The following is a 24928-nucleotide window of genomic DNA, read 5'->3' as shown; positions in this document are numbered from 1 at the left end:
TCCCTTATAAATTCTATTACCAGTCTCTCTTCCCAATTTTTCTAGCCTCCTCTGGTTGATTCTTATAGTTACTGTGTAATATTTTACATCCCCTACTAAATATCCCTTTTTAGTGACAGCTTTGGTTCTAGATTCAACTAAAAACTCTAACAGAGCAGGTCTTCTACTTAGGATTCCCCTATATCTTTCTCTTTGCCTATATTCCGATATCAATCCCTGATAGGGAAGGCAATCTCTAACCTGCAGTCCAAACATCTTATTGGCCTCATCTCACTCTATTACCTTTCCCTATCTAGCTATTTGATCCCAATACCTTAGTTCCTTTTCCAATTTTCTCCAGTAAATTTCACCCCACTCTTGCCTATTTTCTGTACTCCTAATTGCAGTATTCTCTGTCAGCAAAATATTCTTTCTCCATTCTCATGTTGTCTTAGTTTTTGAATACTTTCTGCTATTTTATGAATATAATATTCGGTATGGTTTTTATTAGTCTCATTAAGAATCTGCATTCTAAATCCTACTCTCTTCTTATTTGTTGAACTTCCCACCTGCTTCATCATCATCCCTTTCCACTCTGAATACCTTCTGCTTCTGATTTATATATGTGTCTTAACTGTGTAGCTGTAAAATATCCCTTAAAATCAAGTAATTCTAAACCATCTTGTTCTAGAGGATGGATCAACTTATATTCCATGTAACTCTTGCATTCCTCCCCTCCCAGATAAATTCCTTCAACTCTTTATTAATTGTTATCCACAACTTCTCCTCTGGTTGATAAAAAAGATGCCTTATCCACATATACAACTAAAGGGACTAAAACATGTTCACTATTTGTATCATACAATCAATATCCATAAAAAGAGTTTCCAATTTCTCAGTTTTTGTATTATCTTTTGTTTAGTCACTTCCCACATACCCTTATATGTCATAACACAAGCCTTTTTAATCCAAACTCCTAAACACTTCATCTTATTGTGTCCTAATACATATGAGTATCATTGAACCAGTTTGAATGAGTACATAAGTTATGGCTATAGCCTTTGGTTTATCTACATTAATTTTATATCCTGAAAAGACTTAAAACTGTCCCAAAATGTTCCATAGCACTGAGATACTCTTTTCTGAATTTATCAGCTACAAAATAATATTATCTACAAATAAAGCCAACTTTTTTTGAACACCATACCAATTATATCCCTGAATTTCCAAGTCCATTATTTTCTTTGGCAATGGCTCTAAATGTAAAGCAAATAAATGAGAAAGAGGACACCACTGCCTGGTTCCTCTGTTCAGACATAGGTTATCAGAGAGGAGCCATCTCACTTTAATTAAGCCTTCTGATCCTTCATACATCCTCCAAATTAACCTTATTAATGTAGCAGGGAATGCAAATGCTTCCATTGCCCTACTCATAAAATTCCAACTTACTCTGTCAAATGTTTCCTCAGCATCAAGACCCAGAAACAACAGAGGCATTTTCTTATAATCTATTTCCCTCTGGATTATCATTGTTCTATTAAACTTGTTAAATATTTGCTTCCCCTCCATAAAACCACATTGATCCATATCTGTCAACTTTGGCAACACCTATGCATTCTTCTAGTATAGATACAAGCATTTTATAATCCATGTTTGAAATTGAAATGGGTCTATATAAAGATGGGTCTGATGGGTCTTTACCCTCTTTGGGTAATACAGCCACCAAAGCTTTCTTCTAAGATGTTGGTGCTTCCCCCCTCCTTTTAAAATACATTAAACAAAATCTTCCAGATCTTTATCACTTTCTTCCCTCCTACGTTCCAAATGTCCACAGCAATTGTGCTTTAATAAAGCATAGAAAGTGCTTCTGGAGTGCAGTCATTGTAATATGACATGGTACTTCTGATTCCATAATGCTCTGAAAGTATTTAGAATGAAGTGCTCATCGATCTCAGAGCCATGTGGAACTCTTTTACAACCTGGCATGCCCCATAGCAAATCTACATTTCTGTCTTACCATGCTTGAAGCAATCTTTAACCCTTCTATGTCTGTAGCCCACTAGGGTCATAAAGGTGCATTTTACAAACAAAGGCAATTCTTGAAGCAAATGGAAACTAACCACAAATCATACAAATCTGTTTAATTTAGATAACCTCATGCAACTGTTGAATTGCCATAAAGGCAACTAAAGCTACTTACCTTCATGGGAAGCAAAATGCCATGGATTTCAGTCGAAGATGGTTTGGAAATACTGTTAATGACAATTAATGACAATTCAGGTATATGCTCCCTCATCTCAAAAAGTATCTTCATGAATGAACTAACTAGTTCTACTCCAAGTCTACCCCGTCATAACTCATGCAATGCAGCACCTGGCTCACCCACATTTTACAACTCACCACAAAATGCATCTTTCTTGCTTTTAAAACTCCCAGTGTTCCACTTCAAAATGTTATCCTTATCAGTTAAGAAGCTTGTAAATAATTTCAAAACTTCCAGCAAAACTAACACAGTGTAATCCACCCCAAATTTCTACAAATGGGAGCACTCTGTATAGCAATCTCCAAACATCATGTAGCCCTAAAACGCCCACCTAATTTACCCGAAATTGCTACAAATGCGATTTATTTGTCTATTTAAACCTCTCATTTTCTATTCAGTTTCTATGTGACAACAAAGGTGTTCTTTCCACAGTTTAAGATGCAGACATTACTCCCATCCCTAAACATCCAGTCCTATGGCCCTTCAAGTTTTCCATCCAAGAGCAAACCTATGTCCCCTAACTAAACTATATAAAAAGGTTGTATGCAATCAGATGATAGAATGTGCAGACAGATAAAATGTACTTACCCACTTCCAGAATAGCTTTCATAAGAGTGTCAACACATTTAGAGCAATATATATGGCAGCAGAATCCATATATGGAGGAGAACATGATGACATGTTCTCTATTCATTTAGTTTAGCAGCGCCTTTAAACTGGTATCTAGTGCAACCCCAATACATTCACAGCCAAGGTCTTGGTAAGGGTCCAAAGACTTTGCCCAGAAATTCCCTCTGTAGTAGCACATTCTAGATTTCTGCCTTGAATATCCAGTCATGTGTACGTTACTTCCCATCTGACATATTTCATGGGTCATTCCTAGGTTTCTCTCAATATTTATTAATGGTATTGGAGTCCACCCTCTGCATGTCCACTCTATGTTATTTGCAGATAAGGTCTGTAAGATGACTGATCACTGAAGGACAACAATTTATCTTTAAATAGTGCAAAATCTCTAGTAAGCTTTTTAAAAACCACAAAGTCTAAAAAATACCTAACTGTTGAAAGACTGGTACAACTCCAACCAATTTCTCTTGAGACACCCACATGTACATACAGTATAAATATCAAAAGGAATGTACAATTAATAGAACTACAGACACTCAGGGCATCTCTTTAAGCAGAAAAAAAGTATTTAATGAGTTGCTGATTCCAAGGCTAAATTATTTTCAGTTTAGCTAGGGCTCTAGATAGTCTCAATTTTCTTTGGATATGTGAATTACCACAGACTGCATTACATAAAAGAAAATTATGATCAGGCAAAGTAATTGGACTAATGGATAATCCATGTCATGTGTGTTAACAAATTATGAGAATTGTCAGTTTTGTCTGTCCTACCATACATGCAATAGGCTGAGGAATAAGACATACATTTTAATATTGTCCGTGCAAAGAGCTTCCTCACTTCCACCCCATTGAGTTCATATTCTGTTTAGATGTTTAGCTAATGCCTTTGTTTCTACAGATTTGATGAAATTGAACTATTTGCATTTGAAAAACGATTAAAACCTCTATTATGATGTCTCCTTTACTGAATCCTAATAGCCTGTTCATTATAATCTCACCTTCATGAAACATTCTTTCTAGTTGTAATTAAAGTGTACAAGATCATACTCCATCAATTTTCCTGCTGTCAGTGCCCTTATGACATCTGAAATCTGTACTTAAATTTAAAATCACTTAATCAAAAGACCATGGTAAAAGCAGTGACTAAGAGAATGACAAAATGACAAAAAATAACTGGTGTCAAAATCACGGACTGAAACTAAATGCCAAAAAGTGCATTATTGGACCCTTTGGGAATTCATCTACCACAGGGAACTACCACATTGACAATAAGCCCCTAAGGGTTGACCCAGTTGTTTGGGATTTGAGAACTCATATGGACGGTGACCTAACTTTTGTCCAGCATGTGTCCATTGTTGTAAGAAAGTCCTTCTATATTGCACAGCTTATAAACAAAAAGATTGTGCCTAGATCTAGAGATGTCATTGCCCCCCTTTACTCAACCCTCATTAGGCCAATCATTGAATATAATACCCCCATTGACATGTATCTGTTCAGACATATGCAACAACTGGAACATCCACAGAGATACCTTAGTGAAATGATACAAGGCCTAAACAACATGTCCTACATAGACTGACTCAATGTCCTGTCACTAGTTATCCTACAGACTGCTAGGAGGTGACCTGTGTCTGGAATACGATGCATCCTCTGACCCATTACAGATGGATTTATGGCATATCAGCAAGTGAAATAGCATCAGAAATACTCAGTCTAGGGATCTAAACGTCTTCAATATCAACAGAACAGTTTGGAGGGCGAGAAATATCTCAAAGAGGATACCTTTGCTGTGGAACAGACTCCCCATCCATGTTAAACAAAAATTATCTTTGTCCATATTCAAACACAACTCTATGGATGAGAAACAGAAAATTTATTCAAGGACTGCCCCCATGCTACTAATGGACAGCGGCAGTTCCTAAAGGCTTTATCCCATGCATGTGTGCCATCAAATTATCCATGGTATGATCCCAGTTATTCTCATTAGGTCTAATATATAATTATCAACCATAGGATGGGTAAGGCCAATCTCTAAGCAAATGGGATAGGTAATGGCACAGGTAATGGGACAGGTAATGGGATAGGTAATGGGACAGGTAATGTGACAGGTAATGGGACAGGAAATGGGATAGGTAATGGGACAGGTAATGGTACAGGTTAATTTGAGCACAAAAAGAAAAATCAACTAGACTTAAAACGGCCCTCAAAGGCAGCTAGCCTAGTACTTACTGTGAATCTATTAGCTTAAAAAGCACAAACATTTATATAACAAATCCCAGTTTTTAGCCAATAGCAGTTTTACTTGCATCGTTCATTTATGATTTGAACAAAACAGCATAATACAGCTTAAATATTTTGGTTTGATAAAATTATCATCTAAAACTATTTACATAGTCAACATATTAAAATTGCATTAAAGAATCACTGCATTTCATTCAGTAAAGATTCCACAATCAAAAAGTTGCACATAAAACTCCATTCTCTATGACTGTGCTACCTTGGAATGAGAGAAAATAAATAATAGAGATGTGAGACATAAGATTTTGCAGCAGTGACAATGTGTTTTTTTAGGCTTTTCTAGTGTTTCACTTAGGATATTATGCTAAGGAGATCCCAGGTTTAATTTTTTTGTAATTTAGTGGTGTGTTGAATGATTCTGTACAGAACCCAAAGGATTCTAAATATGCAGACATTTAACAACTATAGGTTATCTCTCCTCCACTGCTCTTACATAATATTCTGCCACTGACGAAATTAATCGATATTAAGTAGTCAATCTTCATGTTGCCCTTTGATTTCATAAGCAACATCCATCAGTGAACCTGGTATAAAACAGCAATCATTTTAATTCTGTATTTTTAATTAAATTATGTTTAATGTCCAATAAATGACTTTCCTGAATGTTGTGGTATTGCTGGCATTGCTTGCTTATGCAACTATACATGGTTAGTCAGAATCAGTCTAGATTTTTGCTTCAAGGAACTTTCTAGCATATACCCAAGTCATGCAGTTATTTATATACTGTGGTTAGCCACTCCATGGTTCATTTTTTCAGAATAGGTGTTTGCCTTCTATAAATGCTGTTTCCGTTTATAATGAATGACACAGCATAACACATGTAATAAATTAATCCTCAATTTTTGAATATTGCCAGAAACAAAGCATCGGTTTATTATTTTTTTAAATCACTTTTACAAGTGGCTAACATTCTTTTCTTTCACTTCAGGACTTGGTATATCAATCTCACATCTAATTAGTTTGCCCTGATATATAATGAAGCAAACGTTAACACCATTTCCTTATTTTCAGATTACCTAAATTTTACTATTGTGACTCTGTGTCTGGTGTTTGAGGAGTTGGCTTTGAGACTAACAGGTGATCGGTTTTATTCTCTTCCACAGGATAGCCCCCTTGTTAACTTCAGTATGTGAGACAACCATTTGTTTAAAGAATATAATCCTATCTTGTTGTTGTCTTACCTCCAGGTCCTCTATCTTCTTAGATATTATATCACTGCATGTTCTGTTGGACATCCAGCCACTCTTGGACAATGTGATTTCATTTCAGAGTAAATTTTAATTATATTTTATCTTTTTATAGTTATGCATCTACACACGTTTACATGTCATAAATTTTAATTTAGCAAGTTGACTCTAGGAATTTTAGATCTGTATGTTGCTTACTAGCAGCTACCTATAAATCCATAAATCTTTGACTTACATACTTATTTTTTTTTTTATTTTATTATAATGTAATATCTTGCTGGCTGGCATTTTCCATCATCTTGATATCTAGTATTGATGTTTGACAGATTGTTCGTTCTAGAACCACACATTAATCTGTGGGCTCCATGGCATACGAGTAAATGTCCACATTTTAAATTCTACATATCCTGAGGTCAAGGCAGAAATCAAACCCTACTCATATTTATTCCAACCCTCTACCTCTTTAATCAATATACTCAGTTCTAGGATGACTGCTCCTTGGGGAAAAATGAAGATTTCTCTTGCAGCATCCTCCTGTAAACAGAGTATCTTTTCATATTCTGACAGTTGCAGAAGTGATAGCCACAGGCGCACAGACTTACATCTCTGGTTTTGTGAGAAATACTTTTTTAATTATTATTAGTTTAATTAAATTGGTAAGATGGAGACCAAATCATCTAAAACCACACAGTAACACTAGCAGGTCCCCCATCAGAGAATATGTGGCCAGTGATATTCTGCTGGGCTCATTGAAGGGAACCTCCGTTGTCTGACAATTACTTTTCTAATCTCTAGACCATTAACCAAGACCTCTGGCTTACCAACTTTTCAGACGACGTTAAACTGGGAGTCAATGTTAAGTCTCCCTCTAAAGCCAAACCCTCCAGTAAGAACTTATACTTGTAAATACCTGGTGTACCAAAATGGGCTCATATTAAATTGTAACAAGAGCAATATTGCCACATTTGATAGAATGACCCCCCCCCCACAGCATACATCAACAATACCCAGTTCCAAAATGACAATGTTGTTAAAGACCTTGGAACTCGGGTTGATAATTCCCTCTTCTTTCATCATCATGTAATGACAGTGGTCAGGAAGTCCTTCTACTTAGAACAGCTAATTGCTTAAGGAATATCATGTACCGCTAAACAGGTCATTGTCCCCTTATATTCAGCATTGATTAGGCTGATTAGTGAATACAATACCTCCTTTGAAATGTGCCTCATTAGACAAAGCAATAATGAGAAAGAACCCAGAGATTCCAAACTGAGAAGATCTCTGACTTAAAACCCCCTAAACTACCAGAAAAAAATGGAAGCACCATCCTTTCATTCAGTATCTTATAGTCTCTTGTGAGGATATCAACGCCTTACCTTCTATGACCCAGTGATCCCGGATCTCTTGTATCTCTACAAATAAAATAGTCCCAGAAATACTAGAACCAGGGATCTAAATCTTCATCAGCAGATAAATAAAACATGTTGAAAAGATAAGTTCATTATGATGTCCACATCCGGAATAGACTCTCCCTACAAATTATGCAAAGTGATACATTTTCTTCCTTGAAATGTGAACTGGATGATTGCGTGGGTATTCACAAATTCACCCCTGGCTTGACTCACATAGCCCTTCTCGAATAAGGAGGAAAGGTTTAAGAGCAGCTACTGACAAAACATAAATGGATGCAAGACTCAGTTGTTTTGTATTTCATATGATCCTATGAATAAAACTGTTTTCAAAAGTCCAGGTTAAACATTTTATGTACGAACCTCTGGTGAAGTGCCAGTCGATATCTGATATTACCAGAAGTTATTTACTATGGCTTATAAGTACATATTGAATGAAGACATTTTACCAGTAACATCATTAACATTATGTCAAGACTCCTGGGCTGTTGAAAGTGAAAGTTTAGACACTCCAGTACTGATGTTGTACTGCAGCAAGCAGGGTGCACTGTACCCACAAGGTGCTATCATTCAAAAATGGACTGGATATTATACTGAGACCACCATCTCTTTGAACTGGAGCCAGTATGTATAGTTGTTAAAACTCCAATGTCACTTGTTAAATGAGGAATGTAATCTGATACTCCAATGAACCATGCTGGGGAATGCTGTATTCCTGTGATGCCATCTCTTGTGTACGCATCTAATGCACACTTGCAATGTCCATGTAAGTCACACAACCAAATATTTGCAATTAAGCAGAAAGTAAAGCAAGGCATGTTCAGCAGAGCTTCAGTGTCACATATTTAGTTTACTTAAATACATGTTCCTCTAGCTGGGGCAAAACCATAATAAACGGTGATGAGATTGCCCCATAGATGCAGGGGACATCTTTAACTGAAATACTTGCAACTCTTGAAAAAAAAGGAGCAAAAATGTGTGCAGAGTAAGAACAAAGATTGTGCTTTATAAGGATATTGCTGGAGATTGCATGAGAAAAGCTGCATGGAAAAATAAAGGATAATGGTGCGTTTACATTCTTTGAAAATAAACAGCATTCACTTAATGGGTAAAATTATTTTTGAGAGCTTTTTCCACCCACTTGCATTCTTCAGTATCCTGCACAGTGCCCACATCGATCCCCATATCTACCAGCCACCTCATAACTCCCCAGATTTTTTTCCAATAGAGCTAGGGATGGCACCAAACTTAAAGGGCATCCTGGGAGTCTGGTCAATTACATCCATGGTGGAAATTTCTCATATGACCTACCCCATTGCACCCCATCCCTAATGGCATCTATTTTATGTACATGGGGCAGGCATGCAATGGAGACATGCAGTGTTTTCCTCACCTCAACAGCAACTCAGCCATGTCCAATACATTATGCCTCCTTTGGACCAAGCCATCCTATTTCAACATCCCCAGCCTCCACTAGGGGTCATCACAGGAGACACCTAGAAGACTGCCTTTCTCACATGAGATGGCAACACCCATCCTTCCCTGCCACTGCATCAGTTGCCCAAGCCAGGTTGGCTGGGACATAGTCAAGGCTTTATCTTTCTACACCACAGCAAATAAATGGGTAAAACTGTTGATGTTAAGCTTTGGGGTAGAAAAAAACTCATAAAATCAACACTAGAGATGTTTGTCTGACAGCAATTTTGAAAAATGCAAAACACACCCAAAATTAATTAATTGTTAAAATGTCTAATAGTAAAAAAAACTGTTAGAACAAATAAAATAACTGTAATCAATTAGTGAAATTATTTCTGAAATAAAGTTTAAATAAAGACGTTCGGCTTTTCCTGGTTAGGGGTCGCCACAGCAGAACTCCAGTCCGCTCATGACTGGCAGTAGATTTTTACGGTGCTGAGTTGCCAGCCCGATGCTCAACCTTCAAAGAAGGCACGCCCATTCATGCTTGCACCTACCTGCATGTCTTTGACATCACTCGACCACGGGGAGGACATGCAGACTCCACACAGAAGGCGCTCCAGCCTAGAATCGAACGGGAGAACCTCTTGCTGTGAGGCGACAATGCTAACCTCTGCACCACCGCGGCTATAGTTCACTAATAAAATTACTTTATTAAAAAGAAAACATGTATCAAGGAAATACAAGGTGATTATCACAAACAATTTAATTGCCCAAATGCAGTATATTTCATATTTCATACAGTAAATGAAATAAGAGGTGACTGACACTGTTTTTAAAAAGTAACCAAGTGGTCTACAGAATGTTTTGGGTCTAAAATTGTAGAACTTCTGAGCTATGTGCATGACAATTCTGTGCAATAAAATATGGGGGTACCAGATGAAGATAAGCTGAATCCAAGTGTAAATACATATATTCGCAAGATGGCTGCTTATGTGACACATTTAAATGTGGCTGATCCCAATGTAACAGAGTAGTCCACCTATGTTGAAAGAGTAGAGTTTAGTTGTTCAGGCAATGATCTTGCATTTGATAAAAGTGACAGTTTTATTTAAGCTAATTATTTTAAAGACTGGTGAACTACAAATTAAAAATACCATTTAAGCCATATGAGAAAACTTATGAAGAAATTCTACCTAGTCTTTAAAATGATATGAATCAAAAGCCTTCAATAACTTAAGAAAGGTTCAGCTTTCTCAAAAGAAACCATGATTAAACAAGTGTTTTTACCAAAGGGGATGACACTGCACTTTTTAGCATTGAGCTTGAGACCATGGCTCAGACACCATGCATCTGTCTCAGCAAGGCCCTTCTGTAGGATGTCCACATCATTTGGGGACTTGACTATGGCTCCTAGTTTGTAGTCATCTGCAAACTTTGTTAGCCAGAGGCCTTCTGTGTTAGCCTGTACTTTAGAGAAGTAGATACCAAACAGGAGAGCCCCCAGGACGGAACCCTGTGGTACTCCACTTGTCACTGCTTTGAGGTCAGATTTGTAGCCTGCAACTTTTACAGTGTGGGTTCTGTCAGTGAACCAGTTGGCAACCCATCTTGTGATGTAGGGATTTATACCTAGTTTAGTGAGTTTAGCTATAATTCCAGAATGGGGGATTGTGTCGAAAGCCTTGGCGAGGTCAAGATAGGCTATGTGAATCACCTTACCCTCGTCTACGGCTTTGGTGACTGCCTCAAAGAAGTCAATCAGGTTCAGGAGGCATGATCTGCCTTTCACAAACCTGAACTGGATGGGATCCAGAGTTTGGAGGTTACCGATGTCTTTGTTTATGAGTTCCATGATGATACGTTCTATGGCCTTGCAGACCAGGCTCGTCAGGCTAATGGGTCGATAATTCCCGGGATCAGTAGTGGCTCCCCCTTTGTGGAGTGGGATAACTGTTGCTGTGCTATTATTGAACATGGTGCTTAAGTGGGGAGCCAGTTCGTTCTGAAGTTCATGTAAAATGCAGCCTGGGATGTTGTCCACTCTCATGGATGCTGTGTTTTTGGCTTTAGAGAGTGCAGCTTTTACCTGCATAGTTGTGATTACAGGGACTCTTCATTCTTCCTGTATAGATATGGGCCCTTTAGGGGGTGAGAGGGGAGTAAAGTTAGCACTGGAACTATCTGCCAGGATGTTGGCAATATCAGTTGGTTCTGTAATTTTCGTGCCTTTGTGCTGTAACTCAGAGCAGATCTGGGTGTTGCCATTGAGATTCTTAACATAGCTATAGAATGCTTTATGGTTGTCCTTGGAATTAGTGGTGATTTTCTTTTTGTAGCTAGCTTTGGAGGATCTTATAAGGTATCTCAGCTTCTAAGTGAGGCTGACCAGGGAGCTCCTCCACTCATGGGATTTTACTCTCTTTTGCAATAGTTTCTTCCTTCTGTTGTACAGTTTGTTTATGGCAGGGGACCACCAGATTGGCTTCCTTTTTTTAGAGGATAATGTCTTGGTTCTGTTTGGGATAGTACGATCCATGCACTTGTTAAGTGCTTATAGAGTGCATTTGTGTAGGATTCAGCAATTGTAACTGTATTGTCCATCTGCATGGGTGTCATGAAATTCACCACTTTTGTCTTACGAAGCATGAAGTTGGCTTTGGAGAAATTTTTTACTGTGGTTTCCTTAATGGGGGGGTGGGGGCGGGATGTGGATATCAAGGGTGATTAGCTTATGGTTGGATCTGACCAACGAAGAGTTGACTTCAGGTGTGGAACACTGGTCACTCATGTTGGTAATGACTAGATCTAAGATATTGTTTCCCCTGGTGGGGGTGTGGATAAGTTGATCCAGGGCATTGGAGTTTATGAATTCCAGAAAGTGTTGAGCTAAGGAGTTGGTACACGAGTAGTTTTCCCAGTTAATGGTGTGGTACTTGAAGTTGCCCATTATTAGTGTGTTTGGATGAACCCTAATATTTTCCAGTACATCAAGAAAAGAGGAGTGGGAATCCTGGGGCATGGTGGGGGATCTGTAGCAAGCTACAATTTGGATTTCAGTTTTGCCCAGAGTTAGTTGCACTTGGATAACCTCGGATACATTGCACTGAGCAACTAGCCTGGAGGTGTGGATATCCTTAATGAATATGGACACACCTCTGCCTTTGGTGTTTCTGTCCAGGTTACATGGCCAGAAAGTGTGGTGTGAGTTAAAGCCTGGTAGTGCAGGGGTGCTCTCTGGATCCTTGAACCAGGTCGCAGTCACTGCACAGATATCAATGGTCTCCATTTTAAGGAGTGCCTCGAGTGAGTGCATTTTGAGATTTAGACTTCTAGCATTGAGTAGCATTACCCTCAGTTTTTGCTTGCCTGTTCCTGTTATGGTGGTGAATTTGTTATTTGAACTTCTCCTTCTTTTGGCTGCTCCCGTCAGGGGTCACCACAGCAGATCAACTGTTTCCGTTTCTTCCTGTCCTCTGCATCATGCTTTGTCACACCAACCACCTGCATGTCCTCTCTCACCACATCCATAAACCTTTTCTTAGGCCTTCCTCTTTTCCTGTTACCTGGCAGCTTCATCCTTAGCATCTTTTTCCCAATATACTCTGCATACCTCCTCAGCACATGTCCAAACCAGTGTAATCTTGACTCTCTGGCTTTGTCTCCAAACCTTCCAACCTGGACTGACCCACTAATATACTTATTCCTAATCCTGTCCATCTTCATCACACCCAGTGCAAATCTTAACATCTTCAACTCTGCCACGTCAAGCACTGACTCCTGCCTTTTTGTCAATGCCACTGTCTCCAACCCATATAACATAGCTGGTCTCACTACCCTCTTGTAGACCTTCCCTTTTACTCTTACTGGTACTCGTCTGTCACAAATCACTCCTGACACTCTTCTTCACCCACTCCATCCTGCCTGTACTCTCTTCTTCACTTCTCTTCCACACTCACCGTTACTCTGAACTGCTGATCCCAAGTATTTAAACTCATCCACCTTCACCGCCTCTACTCCCTGCATCCTCACCATTCCTCTATCCTCCCTCTCATTCACACATATATTCTGTCTTAGTCCTGCTGACCTTCATTCCTCTTCTCTCTAGAGCATATCTCCATCTCTCCAGGGTCTCCTCCACCTGTTCCTTACTCTCACTACAGATCACAATGTCATCTGCAACCATCATAGCCCACGGGGATTCCTGTCTGATCTCGTCTGTCAACCTGTCCATCACCATTACAAATAAGAAAGGGCTCAGAGCTGAACCTTGATGTAATCCCACCTCCACCTTAAACGCATCCGTCACTCCCACCGCAGACCTCACCGCTGTCACACTACCCTCATAAATATCCTGTACCACTCTTACATACTTCTCTGACACTCCCGACTTCCTCATACAATACCACAACTCCTCTCTAAGCACCCTGTCATATGCTTTCTCTAAATCCACAAAGACACAATGCAACTCCTTCTGACATTCTCTGCACTTCTCCATCAACACTCTCAAAGCAAAACAGCGCATCTGTAGTGCTCTTTCCTGGCATGAAACCATACTGCTGATCATTAATCATCACCTCCCTTCTTAACCTAGCTTCCACTACTCTTTCCCATAACTTCATGCTGTGACTGATCAATGTAATCCCTCTGTAGATACTACAGCTCTGCACATCACCCTTATTCTTAAAAATCTATACCAAAACACTTTTTCTCCATTCCTCAGGCATCCTCTCACTTTCCAAGATTTTATTAAACAATCTAGTTAAAAACTCCACTGCCATTTCACCTAAACACCTCCATGCTTCCACAGGTATGTCATCTGGACCAACAGCCTTTCCATTCTTCATCCTCTTCATCCTCTTCATAGCTATCCTTACTTTCTCCTTGCTAATCCACTGCACTTCATGATTCACTATCCGCACATCATCCAACCTTCTCTCCCTTTCATTCTCTTCATTCATCAGCCCCTCAAAGTACTCTTTCCATCTGCTCAACACACTCTCCTCACTTCTGAGTATGTTTCCCATTATCCTTTATCACCCTTACCTGCTGCACATCTTTACTAGCTCGGTCCCTCTGTCTAGCCCATCAGTATCCAGAATCCCAGGGGCAACAGGTGCAGGCCATCTGTGGCAAAACATCATGGTCTGTCAACCATGTCATCCCAAACAGATAGATACTGGATCCCCTTAGAATGACACCAGAAGCTTAGTCAATTGTCGAAGTCAATCATTTTGTCTTTGTACTGCGGTATCATTCTGGGCAATGGCAGAATGCTACTCAGGGCTAGGGTCATACCTGCCTGGGCTACAAGATCGGAGAGCTCTTCCATGTCTCTTTTCATGTAGTCCAGGGAGGTACGTCTCAGGTCATTCACACCAACATGGACAATGACAGAGTCATATTTGTACTTGTTGTGGAGTGACCTGAGTGCGTGGGTTATGTGGCGGATCCTGGCACCTGACAGGCAGCTGACAGTAACCTTCTCCTTGTTTAGCCTGGATGTGGGGCTCAGCACCCATTCAAATAAATAACCACACCAATACAGAAAGGTGCACGGCCCAAGGAATCCAAGCATGAAAAAAAAATTTAAATAAAAAAGGGCCAGCACACATTAGTCAGTGAGCCCAAAATTTATTAGACCAACCAAAATCAGACCAGTTTAAGTCTTTAAAACTTTAACGCTTAACTTAATCACCACGTTTTTATCTTGCAAGAAACTTCTTCAGAATAGAGCGTACTGAAACCATCCCTGTATATATACACATATAAATTGTCCTAACTGAATAATTAACCAATCACAATGATATAACAATAAAATCATCACATCAATAATATAAAAGAACTATAAAAATTTAAAACTACATATATATATTTTTTTTGCAAATGAATTTTAGGAGAAAGTTATATTTTTATTTTTATATTTTTTAACAAATGTCATAATATTGAGCAATTTTATACAACATATTGATTGTATATTTATTAGATATTTACGATGATTTTTTTTCTTTTATATTATTGATGTGATGATTTTATTGTTATATCATTGTGATTGGTTAATTATTCAATTAGGACAATTTCTATGTGTATATATACAGGGATGGTTTCAGTACACTCTATTCTGAAGACGTTTTTTAGTAAGATGAAAATGCAGTGATTAAGTTAAGCATTAAAGTTTTATATATTTTATTCATTTTGGTTTTCAATAAATTCTGGTTTGGACTTTCGATTGGACCCTCCAGGTGTGCTTTTCTGGTTTATTGGTTTGGACTTATTGCACACTTTCCACGTTGTTCTTGGTTTATTAGATGTTTGTACAATATAGAAAGCTGAACATGTACAAGTGGCTAAATAAATCACCCAGTCAGTATTACAATTACCAAAAATATTAATATCAAAAACAATAGAAGTGTTTGACACACATACCTACATAAACTACAATTACTACAGGGGTAACAACCTGAGAAAACTTGAGCATCCATGGTAATTTAATGTGAAGTAAAACTGGGCACTGTTGGTTTCTTATAATGATTAAACCAACCTCCCAGTGTTTTGCCTCTCTTGTATGAAAACAGACATCTGGATGGTATCAAATTCCTTAAGCGATCATCTGTTAATAAAATTTCCCAATGTTTTTGTACCAGATCCCTAAAGAATTGTATATTACTGCCATAATTAGTGATTAACCTAATAGGTTGTGAATGACTGTTGTTGGTCATGTATTTTAACAATTGTGATCTCTCTATAGTATTGACTGTATTTAAAGTATTAATTAATGATTTGTGTTTGTAACCCCTATTATAAAACCTCTCCATCAAATCTTGATTCTGAATATATAAATCATGTTTAGAAGAACAGATCCTACATAACCTCAAAAACTGTGTATTCCAAATATATCTTATGGTGTAATTTGGATGGCAACTGTTGGCATATAAACGTGTGTTACTATGTGGATGTTTCCTATATACTGTACTGGACAATGTCCCATCCTCCTGTACAGATACCTGCACATGCAAAAAAAAATCTTGGTTAGATGGAAATTTAATGTCAAGTTGATACCCAATTTGTTTTCATTTAAATATTCCACAAACTCTTGTAAATACTCAAGATGTGATCTCCACACAAACCAACAGTCATTCAAATATCTTTGCCAGATATCTAATGAGTCTAAAAATATTTTACGATTGGTATCATAAATGATCTGTTCCTCAATATACCCCATGAATAAGTCTGCATAAATTGGGGCAAAAAAATGCCCTCATAGCTGTACCTTTGATTTGTAAATAATATTCATCCTTGAAATAAAACACATTCTTGACATGTTCAAGCAAACAAAGGAAAAATGTGTTATCCAGGGCTTTAAATGGCAGCACAATTTATCCAATACTCCAAGGCCAACAGCCCCGCCCAACGCAGAATATTGATGTAAAGGCTATTACATCTAATGTGCATAAATACTAGCCTTTTTCCAATTGCGTATCTTGTATGATATATAAAAAATCCATTGTATCTTGAATATGTGATCTAACTAAACCAAGTAATGGTTTTAAATACTGGGATAAAAAACATGACAATGCTTCAGTTAATGACCCTCTCTCAAAGACAATAGGTAATCCAGGGGGTTGCCATAAATCTTTATCAATTTTTGGTAATAAATAGAATATTGTTTAAGGCTTCCTGAATGGTCAGATGATAAACAATATGTTTAGAAATGGTCCCTTCTTCTCGTGCCAATTCGAATGCCAACTGAAATAAATCTATCAATTTCTAATTTAAATTTTGAAGTGGGATCCAAATATATCTGTTGATAAAAACAATGATCCATCAACTGTCTCTTTACCTCTGAAAAGTACATAGACCAATCCCAAACTACTACTGAACCATCTTTGTCAGCAGTGTTAATCAGTAATAATGTGTTACTACTCAAAATTTCCATTGCTTGTTGTTCATTATTTGTTAAATTATTACCACTGATTTTTCTGTGAAGATTATATCAAAAATGCAATTCCCGAAGTATCTGTTGTTGAAAAAACTCAATTGTTCAAAAGAGGAGAAAAAGTAGATGGTCTAAACTTAAAACCTGCATTGTCTCATTCAGTGTGAGATTTATCATAAAATAACAGTTTTAAATTCAACGTTCTGCAAAAAGAAATAATATCCTTAACAAAAACTTCTTCAGAAACTAAATAACTAGGAATGAATCCCAAACCTTTATTCAACAATTCATGTTCAATATCAGACAATTGTATAGAAGAAATATTATGTACATTCTAATATGATTTTACTTGGGTAGCATCAGTTGTAACAATGTCTCTAGTGTGGAAGTCTCACTTACGGTGCTTGCGTTCAGCCCTCTTGGATCTTCTAAAGGAACAATATTATTTTTCTTCTTGGCCCAGGGGGAAGTAGATGTATCACCCTAATTATCAGCAGCAGATGAAATATCCTCTGCTGAGGTTTCTGTCTGACCATCACTAAACTTCAATATAGACTTTTTCCTTTTACGTTTGGAAGGAACACCAATGCTTCCTTTATGTCAGATAATTTTACCAGCTTCTGCATCTCAAACCGTTTCCCATGTTCATAATCCCTAAAATCACACTAAAATTTATTAAGCATGTGGGACTGTAATTCTTTTTTACCCCAAATAGATCATTAGTTATAGCCAAGAAAAGTTCCCGATAAATATTTTGATGTTCAAACTGTTTAGCCAAATTACATAAATTTGAAATTGTACCAACCAAACTATCTATTTTTCATTCATAAAATGATAACAAAGTGGTGACAAACAACATTGAGGCAGCTTGTTGGGCTTCCTGCCATTCTCTATATAAAGTATAATCAGTAACTTTAACAAAAGGTTGTATGTGGACTCAAAGTCCTCTGGGAGCAATGCCTCTATTTTGATATGCTTTGAATAATCGGAGATGCCAAACATGGGAGCTCAGTTCCTTAATGGTTACAGATATCTGTTGAAAAATATCCAAACAAGATAAGGCCCTAGGTGGAACCCCAGATGATTCAGAAAAAAACTTTCTGGGATGCCTCAAACACACCCACATCATCCTTATCTGCTGCTAAAGCTTTAAGGATCTGAATAAGATCCTTATCACCAACATAAATAGATAAATGTGTAAAATTCAATATTTATATATTAACACAGCCCATAATAGGTACTAAAAATAATTAGACACATCAACTCTTTAAAAAAATAATTCTGACCAGGTCAAATAGCCTACTATAATCAATAAATACAATTGCTGTACAATAAAGTTCTCAAATTCCATTATAAATGTACAGCAAATATAAACAATATATCATATAAATACTATTGCCGATAGTGACAGACTCAGAATCCAACATAGCATATAACTCTCTAAACACATCATCTAAACACACAACTAGAAAGGCCCCAGAAGTTTCTACCTAAAGACCACTGGACTAAAGAACTTCGGGTACCAAGACAGGAGTGAAACTGTATCCCTATATTCTGTCTCTGGCTCCTGCAAGGTGGTTTGTATTACACACTGTTAAGGACCCGACCTTCTTCTGTCTTCTACATTTCCAGAAAACAAACTGCTCTACAAACATTCAAACTAATGACGTGAATCTTCATCATCAAATAAATACGACATGCTGGCAGGACAGATGTATTACACAGTACTTCCTCCATTTATGGAATAATCCTACATTACATATAAAAAGATTGATAACTTCACTTCCTATGAGGCAAACCTTGACAACTGCATGGGTGCTGAAAAATTCACCCTGGGCCTGGCTTGTTTTACCCTCCTGCAGGCAAGTGGTACCCTATGAGGTTAGTTACTGGCATACTCCCAGTTTAAGCTGAGTATGGTCAGTGAACAGTCATGCCTTCTAAACTCTGAGTCTATGGACAATTGTTAAGCAGGCACTGGCTGCATGAATTAGCGTGATAGAGTGTTGAGTATGATTAAATGATCCAGCTGCAAGTAGCAAGCAATCCAGGCAGTGGCAGAACTGTATGGGGAGACAGAAGAGTAATGAGTTGTTTTTCTCTTGCCTGGCCCTAGGGAGAAGGGATAGGTATGTGTAGCAGGGGCAAGCATTTGTTCAGTTATCCACAGTGGAAATCAGAAACGAGACTGAAGTGTCTACTTACAAAGGGGGTTGTTTCTCATTTATATCCTCATGGATGCCAGAGAAATGCCTCTGTTCTGCCCACACCATGTTTCTATTTTGAATTCTACTAAGTATGAACAAAAGGACTATCTCGGATTAAAAAAAACACCACATGATGGCAGCTTAGATGATTGTCCCACTCTACTGAGCTCTTGCTCTGTAGTGGAAACAAACTGGCATAGCTACAGTAGTGGATCAGATGGACGGCAGGCACAAGGAGAACATGTGTACCAAAAATAAATAAATAAAAAAACTTACATACATTTAAAACTCTTTTTTTTTGTTTGTTTTTGTCACTGATACAGTCAGAGGAAGCACAGGGATGATGGTTTATAAGCAGAAAGTGTTTACTCCTATTTTAAAAATATTCATCAATGAAAACTGTATACAGAGTTTTCAAAGACAAATAAATGCTTGGCAAACTGTTTAAAAATCGGTTCTGATGGTTTTCCCTTTCTGTTTCTATAAAAGACATGTTATGCTCATTTTGTTCCTCCCTTTCTTTCCTCCTCACTTTCCGTGCAAGTTGTAATTATGCTTGGCCTGATAATATCTTCTTGTAGGAAGAGAAGTAGCACTAATCAGATCGTAACAATGTCTGCCGAGAGAGAATCGTGGCATTTATGATACTCTAAAACCCACCTTCACACATGGAAGATGGAACAACAGAAATGAGCTGCTTACACGACTTGAAATGAATATAACCGCTAGGTACTTACTGCTGCAAATGGAGAAAGCACCATTCTCAAGAGAATCTAGGGATCGAAACCCTTTCTGCAACATCAACAGAAAGGTTTGGAGGGACAGGGATAACTTGCAGAGGATACCGCTGCTCTGGGACAGACTCCCCATCCACATAAAGCAAAGTTCATCCCTGTCCATATTCAAGCGCAACTTGGATCTATGGATAGGAAACAGAAAATTTACCCCAAGACTGCCCCCTGTGCTACTTAGTAATGGACAGAGGTGGCTCTTAAATGTGATATCCTATGCACGGGTCCCCTCACATTATCGATTGTATGATCCCAGTTATTCTCATTAGGGAGTAGTATATAATTATTGACCATAAGATGTGTAAAACCAATGTATAACAAAATAAGATAGGTTAATTTGAGCACAAAAAGGGAAACTGGGCAGCTAGCTTAGTACCTACCTATGAACCTATAAAAAATGTAGATATATGTTTTCCTGTCTGCGTTTCTTAAAACTTCTGTGAGAAATGAATTTCAAGCCATTGTGGAGAATGCATACATTTTGGTAGCTATCAATAACAGTATAAAAAAGACATCTCACATTAACATGTTTCTGGAGCATTACAATATCTAGAGTGTTATGAATTTAAACGTGTTTAGGTACAGTATGTTACATGGCTTTAACAGCTTTGTACAGTGAACAAATAATTTGTTTGGTAGAGAAAAATAATACCAGCATCACTGATTTTTCGAGATGCGGTATCATTAAATGAAAAGAACGCTGACATTTTTAATATAATAACATGAGCCAGATACATACATTGCATGGTAGTGTTAATAAATTTAGATTGTCTCTTCTTTTTAAATCATTTTGTACTGTACGCTGTATACTTCATATCTGACTCAAATTACGTTTAAATTCTGGTGTGCATTTGGAAAGTATAATTTATAACCATCCTGTATAAAAACATGTCACAACACTGATTTTTCATCCATTTGGCGCATATTGTATCGTGAATGCTTTCATTGTTAACTAAAATGGTCATCACAGGCATTAAAATATCCACATTTAGTCCTAAGTAAGCTAGTGAGTCTGATTGCCTGTGCCTAGGTCATAGACATGACTGGATATGTCTGTATAATTAAAAATATAGTTTTATTGAGAAAATACTGCTTTAATTCAAGTACCCAGCATTGTATTCACCAAAACCAGCATGATGGTGCATTTCTCTAGTGATAATTTATCAAAAATGGCACAAAGTTGACATCACTCCTTTACTTTCTCCCCCACCAACCCTACAGAGAAAAAAGCACCTCTTCAAAAATAAACCATTAACATGAATATGAATTTAATACTCTTTATGCAAACAGATAATGTTAATATTAGAGACCTGTCATTTTCTGACACTTTAAATTAGGCCAGTTTAGACCAGTTCAGAGATCCGGATCAGTGCTTCTTCATTACTGTACACAGAAACTAGAACCAATAGCTTCTAGCAATTTCCATTCCCTCTATAATGACATCACTGGATTTTTGCAATCTGGAAATAAAATGTCTACTAAGTAAGCATGCTGTCAGGAATAATTAAAGTTATTTTTTGTCTTCATTTAATTTGAAAGTTCACAAAAACTATATGACATTCTATGTATTTGTTCCCAGCTCGCAGTGACTTCCTGACACTATGGCCAACATTATAATGGTTTTCTTCTGAAAAGAGATAAAGAAAAAATGTGTGACTACAGCTTTATGAAGGCGTACTGAAAAGGCAAAAGCAATCAGCTTCATGTCTGTAAGCAGACTAAAAGCCAGTTAAGAATAATGGTATTTATACACACGACACAACCTTCTAATAATAATGCTGCTAATTAGAAAGGCAAGAAGACTGCATTACGTATGTGGTTTGTTTATTAATCGTTAAGCATTTTGGGTTATTTTCTGAATGAAACATATAAAAATAATGAAGCATTACTAACAGCAGTAATATAATTCAAGTTACGTTGTATTGTATTGTATGGTCCAAGGGGTTCCTACTGTATGTTTGTAGACCATAAATGGGATCCTCAAAACTGTGGGAATTTAGGTGGAATTACAGGGAAATACATACCATCTCTGAAACTGCTATATCTCGATGTATTGCCTCTTCTCCAAGACTCTGCATCCTAGTAGTGCATAGATATAAGAAGTGGGGACATACAGAGTGCAGGGGATTTGCCATCCTATAAAAACTGCTATAAACATGTAACAGGGTTCCTATCAGATCAACAAAAAATCTAAATCTAGAATGCTCATATGAGCGGAAATGCAGGTAATTGAAATCAATATTGTGAGATCGCTGTACAGTGAAGATCAGAAAATTTGACCTTTCCTCACTGTAGTGCGATCTCTAAGTTGGAATATATCTTTAGGTGGGGGGGCACAGCCCCCACAATAGCGATTTAGATTACCTGCGTTTTCGCTCATCTGAGCATTCATGATTTTCATTTTTCGTCTATGTAATATAGACTCATATAACAGTGCCTTTTGAAGTTTGTCATTTCTTGTGCTAAATTGTAGTTAAATGTTTGCAGTTTCAGAACTCTCATCACCAATTCTTGAACTTCTAATAAGAGATAGAAATCAGGCAAACTAATGACTAAGGTCTCTTCTTCAGCATAGGCTAGGAACCTCAGACACATGGTATTTCTTTGTTCCATTTTATTTACTAGTCGTTATTGCATGTTCGCTTGACAAGATTACAGTTCTGTCCAGCTCAATTTAATCATTCAGTTAATTTATATGTTTATCTGTCTATCTATCTATCTATCTTATCTAATCTATCTATCTATCTATTTATCTGTCTATTTCTTACTTTGGTGACAAGGTTAGCCATTATGGATGGAGCCTTTTTTCATACAGGATCCAAGGAGAAAAGTTGTAGAACTCTAAAAGAGACATAAGGATGATTTTGGTTTTAACACAGGTAAGAAGCACAAAATAAGAACAGAAGGAACATAATTTTCAATGGAACATTAAATGGGTGATAAGCCTGTGTGTATATCTTGAAAAATGCATATTGTATAGTTGCACATCAGTTAATGGTCATGTGGACTGAAGACATACTGCTACTGATAATATTACTTTATGCAGAAGTGTCATTTTCATTTCTAAATGTTTGAACACCCTACTAAATGTTATGGACTGACTGGCTAAATGATGGGGAACAGTAGCTTTAATCTCTGTATTAAGATTCTGTATTAAAACAGGGAATTTGTAGCTGCCTTACAAATAAGATATAGTAGTCAGAATCATAATAGCTCTCGGACTGTTTCAAAAGTAGAGGATTTTTGTTAAAATAAGTCACAATGACGTTAGATTATTGAATAGTGCAAGCCCCATCTACATTTCTACTGCCCAAATATTTTTTTCTTCTGCTTCCTGTTCTTTTTTTCTTTTTTTCCCTTTTCCTTTCAGTTTTCAGTTACTACATAGTTTTTTTTAAGTAAGCCTGTGTGTGCAACATTTCTTTGGTGCTAATCTCTCCTTATGCTTAACAAAATGTTACCCCTTCATCAAGGCTGTCCATTTGTATAAGGCATTTAAGAAGGGGTTAATAATGTACCCCTACTGGCCCCATGGCACAGATGGACGAAGCTCTTCAATTGCCTCAGATGACCCGTGTCCAACTAGTGGCTGATACCTAGAGGATGGTAGGCTACCTGGTGGTCTTATAGTAATACCACCATCAATAGCCTTGTGAGCTCCATGCTGCAAGAAGCATACTGCTTGGTCAGGAGGTTGTCCAAGCATCCTTGATCTCCTCAGTGGCCCAGGATGTGGGTCACAGTGATTCTGATGGAGGCTGAGGTTAGTCCAATAGACCCGGTGAATGATGAGAGGAGCTAGTTAGTAGCCATTGGTAGCGCTGGTGAGATGAGCAAACAGAACTCAGTATACCCGCTACTGTATACTAACTGCCATTTAACTTAGAGGAAAGCCTTGCATTCACTTAACTAATGTATTCTTGCATTTGCATAACATTTGCATTATTACATATGTCTAACATCTCTCGTGATTGTTAAGGTAGCACCTGTCACCTCTGCACCAAGTTTACTTCAATTCACATAATGCATATATTGCTGGTTCTACATGTATAAATCCTAATCAGGTGCTCCTGTGATTAGTGATTTTCTGTATGATCAGCTCAGTGAATCTGTTCATCACTGGTGTAATTTGTGATCATCACTAACCCCTTATCTTCAACTGTGAATAAATTGAAATTCAGAATTGTGAATACCCATTTCAGCTATTTACAGTTAATTCCTAAAAAGGAAAAGTTATTGTCAAGCTAGGCACCCTGCTATCAGAAAATCGAGAAATGTACATTTGCATCATAAATTGTAAACACTGATTCATCTTGAGAGTCCATTTCTGAGATAAATTGTAAGATAGACATGAGTGCTTTCATTTTACTTTTGTATTATATGCCTTAGAAAGCTCTCCCATAGCAGTCAAAATCATATCCACTGACACTTTCTCAGCACTACAAATGCATGGCACTGTGTGAAACAGTGTAAGTGCATTTGTTAAAAAACAGCAAGCTGATATTTTTGCTGCTCGGTGACTATCTACAATTTATACAGCAACAAAGGTCATCCATCACAGTGCATAAAAGCTTTCAATGCAAGTTAGCGACTAATATGAGAAGAAGAAATACCACTGCATTCTTCATAACCTCTTTGAAACTCTTCTAAGAAAAAAAAACTAAGTAAGATTTTTATGCCTCTGAGAATGCAGGGATGGAAGAAATTTTCTTTCAGTGTTGACAACTGATTTGTGGACAGGGCTGTGAAGAGACAATAATTTGATTGGATTATACCTATTGGGTTTACTTATGAAGACAAGTTGCTGACAAACAG

The sequence above is a fragment of the Protopterus annectens genome, chromosome 11.part0 (genome assembly GCF_019279795.1).
Source record: "Protopterus annectens isolate FY-2018-M chromosome 11.part0, PAN1.0, whole genome shotgun sequence".
Lineage (NCBI taxonomy): Eukaryota > Metazoa > Chordata > Ceratodontiformes > Protopteridae > Protopterus > Protopterus annectens.
This window is presented reverse-complemented; position numbering follows the sequence as displayed.